Source organism: Desmodus rotundus, chromosome 8, assembly GCF_022682495.2.
Source record: "Desmodus rotundus isolate HL8 chromosome 8, HLdesRot8A.1, whole genome shotgun sequence".
Lineage (NCBI taxonomy): Eukaryota > Metazoa > Chordata > Mammalia > Chiroptera > Phyllostomidae > Desmodus > Desmodus rotundus.
This window is the reverse complement of record NC_071394.1, coordinates 62,470,862-62,484,170: the sequence shown is the minus strand read 5'-3', so window position 1 is coordinate 62,484,170 and position 13,309 is coordinate 62,470,862.

The window sequence follows — 13,309 nt, the reverse complement described above, 5'->3', positions numbered from 1 at the left end:
TTCATCAGCGATATTGGCCTGAAGTTTTCTTTCTTTGTTATGTCTTTATCTGGTTTTTGGATTAGGATGATGTTCGCTTCATAAAACAATTTCTGGGAGTCTTCCATGTTCTTGAATTTTTTGAAATAATCTGTGGAGGATGAGAGTTAACTCTCCCTTAAATGTTCTGTAGAATTCTCCTTTGGAACCATCTGGTCCAAGGGTTTTGTGTGCTGGGAGGTTTTTCATTATTGTTTCAATTTCATCAAGTGTTATTAGTCTGTTCAAGCTTTCTGCTTCTTCTTCATTGACTTTTGGAAGGTTATTTTTTTTCTAAAATTTGTCCATTTCATTTAGGTTTTCACATTTCCTACCACATAGTTCTTTGTAGTAATTTCTTACACTCCTTTGTATTTCTGTGGTGTCAGTTGTAGTCTCTCCTCTTTCCTTTCTGACTGTATTTATTTGGGTCCTTTCCCTTTTTTTCTGATGAGTCTGCTTAAGGGTTTGTCAATTTTGTTGATTTTTTCAAAGAACCAGCTCCTGGATTCATTGATCCTTACAGTTGTGCTTTTAGTCTCTATGTCATTTAATTCTGCTATTATCTTTATTATTTCCTTCCTTTTACTTGTTCTTGTTGTCTTTGTTGTTGTTCCTCGAGTTTTTTTAGGTGTAGGTTTGGTTGTTTATTTGAAATGTTTCTATTCTTTTTCCGTAGGCCTGTATTGCTATGAACTTCCCTCTCAGGACTGCCTTTGCTGTGTTCCATAGGTTTTGGATTGTTGTGAGTTCATTTTTGTTTCCAGAAACTTTTTGATTTCTTCCCTAATCTCGTTCTTGACCCATTCATTGTTTAATAGCATGCTATTCAGTCTCCATGGTTTTGAGTGTTTTGGGTTTTTTTCCTTTACCTTGGTTTAGTTTCAGTCCCTTGTGGTCAGAGATAATACTTGATATGATTTCAATTTTCTTGAACTTGTTGAGGGTTGTTTTGTGTCCTATTATGCGGTCAATCTTTGAAAATGTTTCATGTGCATTTGAAAAGAATGTATTTTGCTTCTTTGGGATGAAAGGCTCTCTATATGTATCATTTAAGTCCATTTCATATAGGGCATTGTTCAATGCCACAATATCTTTGTTGATATTTTGTTTGGAAGATCTGTCCATCTTTGACAGTCGGGTGTTAAGATCCGCTACTATAATTGTGTTGCTGTCAATATCTTTCTTGAAATCCTCCAAGATTTTCTTTATCTGTTTGTGTGCTCCTGTGTTGGGTGCATATATATTTACAATGTTTATGTCTTCTTGGTGGATTCTTCCTTTGAGTATTATGAAGTGACCTTCTGGGTATCTCTTTATGGCCCTTTCTTTGAAGTCTATTTTGTCTGATATAAGTATTGCTACTCCTGCTTTTTTTTCCTGTCCGTTTGCTTGGAAAATTTGTTTCCAGCCCTTCATTCCGTGTAGGTCTTTTGCCATGAGGTGGGTGTCTTGTAAGCAGCATATGTGTGGGTCATGCTTTCTTATCCATTCAGCTATTCTATGTCTTTTGATTAGAGCATTTAATCCATTTACGTTTAAGGTTATTATTGATAGGTACTTATTCATTGCCATTTTTTAGTACCTGTGTTCCTCTCTCTCTCTCTTTTCTTTCCTTTCCTTTCCTTATAGCAGACCCTTTAGCATCTCATGCAGAGCTGGTCTGGTGGAGGTATATAGTTTTAGACTTCTTTGGTGTAGAAAACTCCTTATTTGGCCTTCTATCTTGATTGAGAGCTTTACTGGGTAAAGTAAGCTTGGTTCAGGCCTCTGGTTCTCCTTTCTTGCAATATCTTTTGCCATTCTCTTCTGGCTTGGAGCATTTCTATTCAGAAGTCAACTGCTAGCCTTATCAGGGCTCCTTAGTATGTTGCTTCCTGTTTCTCCCTTGCTGCCTTTAAGATTCTCTCTCTGTCTTGGAATGTTGCCATTTTAATTATGAAGTGTCTTGCAGTGGGCTCCTTTGGGTTCTACTTGATTGGGACTCTGTGTGTTTCCTGGATTTGGGTGACTTTTTCTCCCATCAGATTAGGGAAATTTTCCATCATTACTTTTTCAAACATGTTTTCTATCCCTTGTTCTTCCTCTTCTCCTTTTGGTACCCCTATTATATGGATATTATTATGTTTCATATTGTCTTGCATTTCCCTTAACCCCTCTTAATTCTTTCTGAGCCTCTTTTCCTTTTCTTGCTCATTCTGGGTGTTCTTTTCAACATTGTCCTCTAGTTCACTGATCCAATTCTGCTTCACTGAGCCTGCTTTTGATTACTTCTACCATGTTCTTCAGTTCAGAAATTGTACTCTTCATTTCTTCTTGGCCCTGGTTGATAGTTTCTGTTTCTTTTTTCTTGTTGATATAGTTTGCAGTTGGTTCATTGTAGTTTTCGGTAATTCTCTGTGAGCTCATTTAGCTTCCTTATAACTGGTGCTTTGAACTCAACATCTGATAGTTGACTTGCCTCTGTTTAATTTAGCATTCTTCGTGTGGCTTCCTCCTTTCCTTCCATTTGGGGATTGTTTCTTTGTCTTTCCATTGTTTGTGAGATTCTTCCTGTTAGACTCTGCTTCTTAAGTTGCTCTGTTCTGACCCCCTGGATTTGTGTTGTAAATGTCTATGGTAGAATTCCTGTGAGATTCAGTGGTACAGTCTCCTTGATCTCCCAAGCTCACTGATCTTGGGCTGTGTTTTATATTGGCTCTGTGTATGTCTTTGGTTTTTGGTTGTTTTTGAGTCTTTCTTTGGTGGGTCCTTCCCACCAGCTGGTTATCTGACAGTCAGTCTGTCCCCTACCTCTTGTTTTCTGTTGTGCAAGTGTGGGCAGGTTGTGTTGGAGCTGATTCTTCCATGTGTACAAGGTTTTGAGGCTTTTCCCTTTCTCTCATTCAGTTGTTTGTTCTGAGTAATTTCCTCACTATTTAGTTGTATTTCCAGATAGATCCTGGGTTGAGTTAGTGTGACTTCCACTCTCTCCTTCACCTTCTTCTCTTCATAGCTGTTGGTGGTCACTTTGTTGGTGGGTTTCCTCTTCCAGGAGGTATCCTGGTTTTCACAACTTCTACCTACTCTTTTTTGCGATATGTTATAGGAGAAAGGTGAAATAGTTTATGACAGCAGGAGTGTATTCTATGATATTTAAAGTACCAGCCCTTAGAGAAGAGATAGGAGATCCTTTGGATATGTATAGTGTTAACCGTGATAATTCACTCACCTAGCCACTTTTTAGAAAGGGTGGAAAGAAAGTGAGATTGTTGTTGTTGTGGGTGGGGAGGAGTTTGAGTTGGATCAAGAAAGCTCTGAGCTTGTGGGAGGTCAGATTATGAGGTAAAGTGAGAGCAAAGGGTAGAAAATAGGTGTAATGTATGAGAGAATAGAGTTAACCACACCAGTATAAAGTTCAGGAAACAGTGAAGTGGGCTGAGATCTGTGTAGTATTTACAGATGTATGGAACAGCTATTATTTACAATAGTATTGGAGCAACAATCATATGACAGAATCTATGTGCTCTGGATAACTAGAATAGGGAATATAGGTCCTAGAGTAGTGTGCTAATGGAACACAAATGAAGTGAAAGACAGTTAATTAACAATACATTATGAAAGAGAGAACAGGGGAAATCAATCAAAAATGCAAATTAACCAGTCAAAATAAGAAGACTAAACAGAAATGAGATACAAAAATACTAATAAAATGAGTGATGTAAGAATAATGAAAAAAATACAAATATACATAACTTGCAAGTTCACTGGAGTAGCAAAGTGAAATTTGTTTCACTGTCTCAGCTGTTGGGGTGCCCCCTCTTTGGATCCAACTCTGATCTTTTCAGAGTCCCAGGTTTTATTGTCTCACTTGTGGGGATCTAAAAAAAAAAAAAAAAAAAAAACAGAAGGAAGAAGAGATATAAAGGTAGAGAAAAAAGGAGTAGAACAAGAAAGCAGGAAAGAGAGGAAGAAGGTGTTAAAAGAAAGAAAAACAATTAAAAAATAATAATAAAGAATCACTTAAAAAAAAAAAAAAAACCAAAAAAGCAAGCCTGCTGGCTTCAAATTGACCAAACCAGTTTTTCTGGTCTTTTTGGCTGGGGCCAACTCAGGGGGCCTAACCCAGCTCTTCTCTGTTCTCAACCAGCACTCAGGTAGCCTCTGGCCCAGCTCTCCAGGGGCCCCTGGACCCACAGGTTCAGGCACTCACCCTCCCCTGGGCTATGGGTGCGTGTGCGGGGCCTTCCGTGATTCGCACTCTCCTGGGTGCCTGTGGTCTCAGGTCCCTCAAGTTGCACTTTCCCCGTGCTTTGGATTTGGGCTTGCTGCCTGCTACACCTCCACAGGAGCACGGGTCAGCCAAGTGGAGAGGAGACTGGAGCTGTTGTTGCAGGAGAATTCCCCAAACTGCCCCCGAGGATATTTTTCTTTTTGAGAAAATCCTCCTGCTCAATCCTTCCACTCCATACAAGGAAGGGCCTGTCCTCTCACACAGCCCACCTCTCCAGCTAGACTGGGACAGTATGGGTCAGGGCCCCACATGGCCCCACTCTCATCTCTCCCCAGCTGGTGCCCACAGTCTCCCAGTGTTTATCACTTCATCCTTATTCCCCTCCCTGCGACTTCAAGCAACCCGATCTCTCTCAGTGCTGCTCAAGCACAGGTCCTAGGGACCTTTTTGTCCTGAAGCAATCCCCTTACCATCTGTTTTTTTAGTGTCCTCTATACATTTTGGTCTCCTATCTTCCTAAACGCTGAGGTATTGTTGGCTATTCACTTTGTTCCTCAGTAGATTGGCTAGGTGTTTCCCCCATGTGCAGGGGGAAGTAGAATCCACTCCCACCTATCTCGCCACCATCTTCCAATCCTATTCTTGTATATTGTAAAAATTGGTGGTATAGTTTCATTTTTTGGCATGTAACTGCTCAATTTTTTCAACACCAGTTAGTAAAGAGACTATCTTTACTCCATGGTGTGCTTTTGCCTCTTTTGTCAAATATTAATCATCACATAAATCAAATTAAAGCCACAAGGACATATTACCTCACACTTGCCAGAATGACTACCATGAATAAATCAACAACCAACAAGTTCTGGCAAGGATGTGGAGAAAACATAACCCTAGTTGATGGGAATGTCACTGGTGCAGCCACTGTGGAAAATAGTATGGAGTTTCTCAAAAAATTAAAAATGGAACTGGCTTTTGCCCCAGCGATCCCATATCTGGGAATACATCCTAAGAATCCTGAAACATCAGTTCAGAATGTATGCACTCTTATGTTCATGGCAGTGTTGTTTACATTAGACAAGATCTGGAAACAGCTCAAGTGCCCATTGGTGGATGAGTGGATAAAAAAGCTGTGGTACATTTACACAATGAAATACTACACAGACATAAAAAAGGAAGGAGCTCCTTTTTTGGAGCTCCCTTCATGAGAGCATGTATGGAACTGGAGATTATTATGCTAAGTGAAATAAGCCAGTCAGTGAAAGACAAATACCTTATGATTTCACTTATATGTGGAATCTAATGAACAAAATAAACTGATGAACAAAATAGAAGCAGAGGCATGGACACATGGAACCAACTGACTGTGGTCAGAGAGGAGGGAGGATGTGAGGGCTAATGAAAGAAGGTGAAGGGATTAACCAAAGGATATATATGCATAACTCATAGACACAGACAACAGTGTGGTGATGGCCAGAGGGAAGAGAGAGCAGAGGTTGGGTGGAAGTGGGCAAATTGGGGGAAAATGGGGACATCTGTAATAGTGTCAACAATAAAAATAAAGAAAAAAATGTAAAAAACACATGAAATAGAATGAATAGGTATAATTTTAATTTGGATGAGACTATTCTAATATTAAATATCATATGTAAAAGCAAACTGATTAATTTAACTCATGAGTCATTTGTTAACAACTGATTTATAGAGCTGTAGCATTAATTAGTTATAAGAATGTGTAAATGTATAAGTTTTTAGATTGCATTAACATTGCTTTACTTGTAGTTCTGCTTGAAGGAAGTTTTGTTGGGAACCACCCTGCCTGGTTTCAGAAGCTGTAACCCCTCATGGTTAAGGCTGAGTCAGAGTTGGGACCATAAGCCACTAAGGAGACAAAGCTTGTCTCCCTGGCAGGTGTACCACCTCTGCCCACTTCACCCTGCTTGGCCCTGAGCTTGGCCAGTTAGCCAATGACGGGTAAGAATCCTCAAGGGAGAATCAACCTAAGACAGGCTCTGGTCACGGAAGAGGCCCGCAGGGAAGGACTAGGGGGGCTGTGGAAAAAGGGGGTGATGGACCCTTACCCCTCGGCTTTGAAAAAGCCTGAGTCCTCATTCTGTCTGCAAGAAGTCTCCTAATCTCTTGGCTGCCTTACTTCCCTTGCCTGACTTAAGCCTGAAGCAATAACAGAGGGCAGTGCAGTCCTGTGCTGGGAGGGGCGGATTCCCTGGGGAATCAGGCCTAACAAAAATACATACATTCCTGTGAAACCTACTTAATTTGTACCCTCAGTTTAAGAGATAAGGGTCCAGACCTGAGATGAGTCTGGCGCCTAAAGTTTTATGGCCCTCTAACTAATTGGCTGTAACTCAGAATAAGCCCTCAGAGTTCTCTGTAAATCTTGTATTGTTTAACCCTTACTGACTGACAATGATCAATGAGCTTTATCTGTATTCCTATGCGAATGAACCTAATAAAAGCCCCTGGAGAGAGAGGCTCGGGGCCCTTCTCCCCTTGAGAGAAACAGCCACCTTTCCTCTCCAAGCATATCATGTCTTGGTAGTCTTTTTCTTCATCCCTGGTGGACCGGGGGGGCTGCGTTAAAGCCCCCCGACAAAGTTTTATAAGAAATGTTTAATGGCTACTTTACTATTTTGTATGCACAATAATGGATTATTTGTTTACAATATGCTTGTTTGTTTTGTACCTTTTTTCATTAACCTAAGTATCTGATCCAGACTATGTAAGGTACATATTTTTATGCTGTATCATGTCACTACTATACAAACACAAACACTTTCTTTATTTCATAGTTATTGATGTACACATTTTATTTCTCCTTTTAGTAAACTTCCTAGAAAGTTTCATCATGTTTTCCAAATGTCTCACCTATGTTTAGCATTCAGAATGCATTATTTCTTTCATGAAGGAATTAAATGACTGAAATGTGGAAGGTTTTGGGAAGGTCTGTTGCAGACTGAGATGTGGTAAAGATGGGGAAACATGAGCCCCAAGCCACAACAATAATGGTCCAGCCTGCTCATTTCAGAAGCCAGTTTGTAAGGAAGCAGAAATGCAGAGTTTCAAAGTATTGTAAATTTTAAAGAATTTTTGGCATTTCTATACTTCTTTTGTCAAAGTTATGTTAGCCTATATAATTTTTTCTTTTTGCCTAAGTTCAACTGAATTTCTGTCACTTGCAATGAAAAACTCTTGAATAATGCATAAGGTCTCACTTTCAGAAAATCTTCTAGGCACTGCTAAAATATATGTTAGAAAGTGTTGAATTACAAAGAACAATTATAGTCAATAATTTTACATTTGCACTGTGCACAGAAGAAATCAGCATTCCTTAAAACCTGTTGCATAAATGTTTATTTTGGCCTCACCATGAATATATTACCTAAATAGCATAAAAGGCCACATATATATTCCTTTCCTGAAAATGATTTCAAATAAACTTCAAATGTATCAAAATTAATTGTACTATATTGCTAAAATACCCGTGTATTATTATAAATATAATAAACATCACCATGCCTATATTACAACTTTAAAAATATTTTAATATTTTTTAATACCTCGAAGTTTCCTCTGCACCTTTCTATGATCAATCTCTTCTAACTTATAACCTTCCCCTAAGCAAAACACTATCCTGGAATTTTGATTAATCATTTCCCTGTCTTTATCATTTACCACACATACATACACACACATTAAATTGTGTATATCCTTGTATTTTGCCTGCTTCTGATTTTGTGAAATCATTTCTAAAATAGAATCATAGTATTCAGAAATTAAAAAACAGAGAAAATTACCATTTGTGACAACATGGATGGACCTAGGGGGTATTATGTTAAGTGGAATGTCAGACAGAGAAAGATAAATGCCATATGACCTCACTTATATGTGGGGAAAAATGAATTCATACATGTAGAGAACAAATTGGTGTTGCCAGGAACAGGGAGCAGGAAGTTGGAAAAATGGGTGCAGGGGTCAAAAGGTACAAATTTCTAGTTCTCAAATGAATAAGTTATGGAGATGTACATGGTGAATGAATGAATGAATGAATGACAAGAATTATAGCTTGTAAGTTCTTTGGCTTACTATAATCTTTTGACATTATGTTTTTGAGATTCATTCCTGCAACTGTAATTCACCATTTTAAACCAGCTTTTTAGTATTCTGTACTCTAAATATAAAATTGTTCATCCATTTGATTGTTGAAGTTTTAAGCCCATTGTAGTTTCTTGATATCAAAAGTAATGTTACGAGTATTCTTGACCATGTTTGCTTGCATGTATGTACAGTAATATTTTGGACATTTTGTTTATATAGGAGCAAAATTGCTGAACAAATGAGTAGGCACACCTTCAAGGCAATGTTGCCGAAAGCCAAATCATTTTGATATGTGACTGTAACCATTTCCCAGTCGCTCTTTTTCCCAGGAAAAAATTCCTAAGTCCAACATCAGTGGAATTTATTTATAGTAGTATCTGTAATTATTACAGAAATTATTAAAGTCAAGAGAAAAATATGACACTATTTTTCTGCTAAATTACATAAGTCATATCCAAAAAGAAAAATATATGAGCAGACATCTATTTTCTAAAAAAAAAATGATTCATTTTTGACATTGACTTAATTTAGAAAAATAACATTACATGCAAAAATGATTGGGAAATGATGAATTGTTTTCTGTAGAATTTCAACAAGATTTCCTCTATACTTTTATTATTGTTGACACTCACCTTAAAATGACAAAAATCAACTTGACACTCACATATTTTACTTAAGAAAAATACATATTTGTTATTGTCTAGCAGCAATGAAACACTTTTCTTGTCAAGAGACACTTGCCATTTGGAGGAGAGATTACAATTGATACCACAGATACACAAAATATCTTAAGAAATTACTGCAAACAACTATATGCAAAGAAATTTGAAACCCAGGGTGAAATGGACAAACTTCAAGAAAAATATAATTTCCCAAAACTGAATGAAGTACAAGCAGAAAGCCTGAACAGACCAATAACAGCTGATGAAATTGAAGCAGTAATTAAAAAAAAAAACAAAAAACCCCCCAGCACACTAAAGCCCTGGACCAGATGGTATCACAGGAGAATTTTACAAAACTTTTAAGGAAGAGTGAACTTCTATCCTTCTCTGACTATTCCAAAAAATCCAAGAAGACAGAGGACTCCCAAACTCTTTTTATGAAGCCAAAATCATCCTAATCCCAAAATCAGATAAAGACACAACGAAAAAAGAAAACTTCAGGCCAATATCACTGATGAACATAAACACTAGAATCCTCAACAAAATATTGGCAAACTGCCAATGTTTTTGTCCATGTTTCCTTTGTACATATTCAAAAACCTCCCCCCTTTTCCCCCCATTATCCTTCCCACCTCCCCTCTGATTACTATCAGTATGTTGTTAATTGCAATGTCTCTGGTTATATTTTGTTTGCTCATTTGTTTTGTTGATTAAGTTCCACTAATAGGTGAGATCATATGGTATTTATCTTTCAACGTCTGCCTTATTTCACTTAGGATAATGCTCTCTAGTTCCATCCATGCTGCCACAAAGGGTAGGAGCTACTACTTTCTTTCTGCTGCATAGTATTCCATCGTGTAAATGTACGACAGTTTTTTGATCCATTCATTTACTGATGGGCACTTCCAGCACTTGGCTGTTGTAAATTGCCAAGAACATTGTTGCTATGAGCATTGCTGCTATGAACATTGGGGTGTATAGTGTATTTTGAATTGGTGTTTCAGGGTTGTCAGGATACAATCCCAGCAGTGGAATTGCCGGGTCAAAAAGGAGTTCCAGTTTTAGTTTTCTGAGGAAATTCCATACTGTTTTCCACAGTGACTGCACCAGTCTGCATTCCCTTTTCTCTACATCATCCCCAACACTTGTCATTTTTTGATGTGTTTATGATGGACTTAATAAGTGAATATGGCAAGACAGTGGTATACAAAGTCACTATCCATAAATCAAAGGCATTTTTGTACATCAACAATGAAATATCAGAAACAGAAATCAGGAAAAAAATCCCATTTGATATAGCAACAAGAAAAATAGAATACCTAGAATAAACCTAACCACGGCTGTATAAGACCTGTACTCAGAAGATTACACTACACTGAAGAAAGAAATTAAGGAAGACACACATAAATGGAAGCATGTACCATGTTCATGGATTGGAAGAATTAACATCATCAAAATGTCCACACTACCCAAAGCAATATATAGATTCAATGCAATCCGTATTGAAGTACCAATGACATATTTCACATACAGAGAACAAACATTTCAAAAATATGTATGGAACCATAAATGACCCTGAATAGACAAAGCAATTTTGAGAGAGGAGAACAAAGTAGGAGGGATCAGAATACCTGATATCAAACAGTATCACAAGGCCACTGTAATCAGATCATTCTGGTACTGGTGTAGAAGCAGAAACATAGACCAATGGAACAGAACAGAGACCCGAAAAATAAACCCAAGTATCTATGGTCAATTAATATTTGATAAAGGGGGCTGAAGCATAAAATGGAGTAAAAATAGCCGCTTCATGAAATGGTGTTGGGAGATCTGGACAGCTATGTGCACAAAAATGAAACTTGATCTCCAACTTACACCATACCCAAAAATAAACTCAAGGTGGATAAAAGACTTAAATATAAGTTGTGACACCATAAAAGTCCTAGAGGGCATAGGCAGGAAAGTCTCAGACATTCCACACATCAATGTTTTCACCAATATGTCCCCTAGAGCAAGGGACATAAATGAAAGAATAAACAAATAATACTTCATCAAAATAAAAAGCTTCTGCACAGCTAAAGAAAACATCAACAAAATGAAAAGGGAACCAATGGTATGGGAAAACATATTTGCCAATGACACCTCGGACAAGGGTTTGATATTCAAAATACATAAAGAACTCACATGCCTCCACTCCAGGAAGACAAACAACCCAATTAAAAAATGGGCAGAAGACTTGAACAGACACTTCTCCAAGGAAGACATACAGAGGGCCCAGAAACATATGAAAGGATGCTCAGCATCTCTAGCCATCAGAGAAATGCAAGTGAAAACCACACACACACACAAAAATGCCACTTCACACCAGTGAGAATGGCCATCATAAACACATCAACAAAGAAAAGTGCTAGAGAGGTTGTGTAGAAAAGGGTACCATAGTGCACTGTTGGTAGGAATGAGATTGGTGAGGCCACTGTGGAAAACAGTATGGAATTTCCTCAGAAAACTGAAAATGGAGCTGCCTTTTGACCCAGCAATACCATTTTGAGATTATACCCTAAGAATCCTAAAACAGCAATTCAATAGAACCTATGCACCCCAGTTTTCATAGCAGCACAATTTACAATAGCCAGGTGTTGGAAGCAACCTAAGGACTCATCAGGTAATGAGTGGATCAAGAAACCATGGTACATTTATACAATGGAATACTATGAAGCAGAAAGAAAGTAAGAGCTCCTACCCCTCACGACAGCATGGATGGAACTGGAGAGCATTATACTAAGTGAAATAAGCCAGGTGGTGAAAGAGAAATACCATATTATATTTGGAGCCTAATCAACAAAACAAACACTAAGTAAAAAATAACCAGAGACTTGAAATAAAGGGCAAACTGACAGTAACAAGAGGTGGGTGGGGTGCGAATAATGGGAGAAAATAAGGAATGGGTCATCAAGTAACATATATAAAGGACATATGGATAAAGCCAAAGTGGGTAGGATCAAGGGTGGGGGGCAGTGATGTGTGGTGCAGGATGGTGGTGGTGAGGTAAAAAAGTGAAGACAACTTACTTGAACAACAATAGGAAAAAAACAAAACACAAAAAGTAGAAAGATCTGTAGTTCTCAAAAAAGAGGAAAAAATATGAGTGCATAAAATATATTATATATTTATAGTTATATTTGTATTTATAAATGTTTATATATGTACATTATATATGTGTATGTATTATATACATATGTTTGTGTAATTTATATATATATGTGTATATGTGTGTGTGTGTGTGTGTGTGTGTATAGTCTGTCCAGGAATGTCCAGCAATATTGATGCAATCTGGCAACCAAGGAAAATGGAATGGAAAGTGCATGCATGAACAATTATGACTTCATTGCCCTAGTGAGTGGGGGTGGTAGACACTACTGACTGAGCATTTGTACTGTGTGGCCCTTACATTCAAAATGACTGAGCAAGTAGGGCAATGAATCTGCATCAAATTTTATGTTAAGCTTGAACATTCCTTCATGAAACTATTTGGATGATTCAGAATCCCACAGCTATGGGAACTGATGATTGGCAACCTCATCACAACTATGCACCCATTCATGTATCACAAAATATGAAGAGTTTTTTGGCAAAACAGCAAATCTCCCAGGTTCCTCAGCCCCATTATAGCCCATATCTGGTGACCTACAACTTCTGACTTTTCCCAACCTAAAATCACATTTGAAAGGGAAGAGATTTCAGACCATCTGTGAGATTCAGGAAAATATAATGAGGCAGTTCTTGGCAATTGGGAGAACTCTGTGAGGTCCTAAGGTGCATACTTTGAAGGGGATGCATCATTGTCCTATGTACAATGTTTGTTGTATCTTCTTCAATAAATGTCTCTATTTTTCATATTACATGGCTGGACACTTTCTGGGCAGACTTCAAATGTGTATGTGTGTGTGTGTGTGTGTGTATTTACAGTGTATGGCAGGAGTTCTTTTCATTATAAAGACCTCTTTTGCTCTTGCTTTTAATTTGCATTCTTGAGTATGGATCTCTGTTTCCACAGAGTCGTATTTATAATGTTGCTCTTAATTCTTAATTGATTGTAGTTTGATTTGTTTATCTAACAATATGACATGCCTGGAATTTTTTAGGGCTTCATTGTCACAGACCAACCCACTTCCCCACTGGGTGCTTCGGCCTTGAGAACCATGCTATGTTTAATCTATCAGTGTGCCAGATTGTAAAGTATTTCCCTAATATAACCTCTAATACCCAAGTCTATCCCAATTCTGAATGAGGTTTCCAGTGTCAT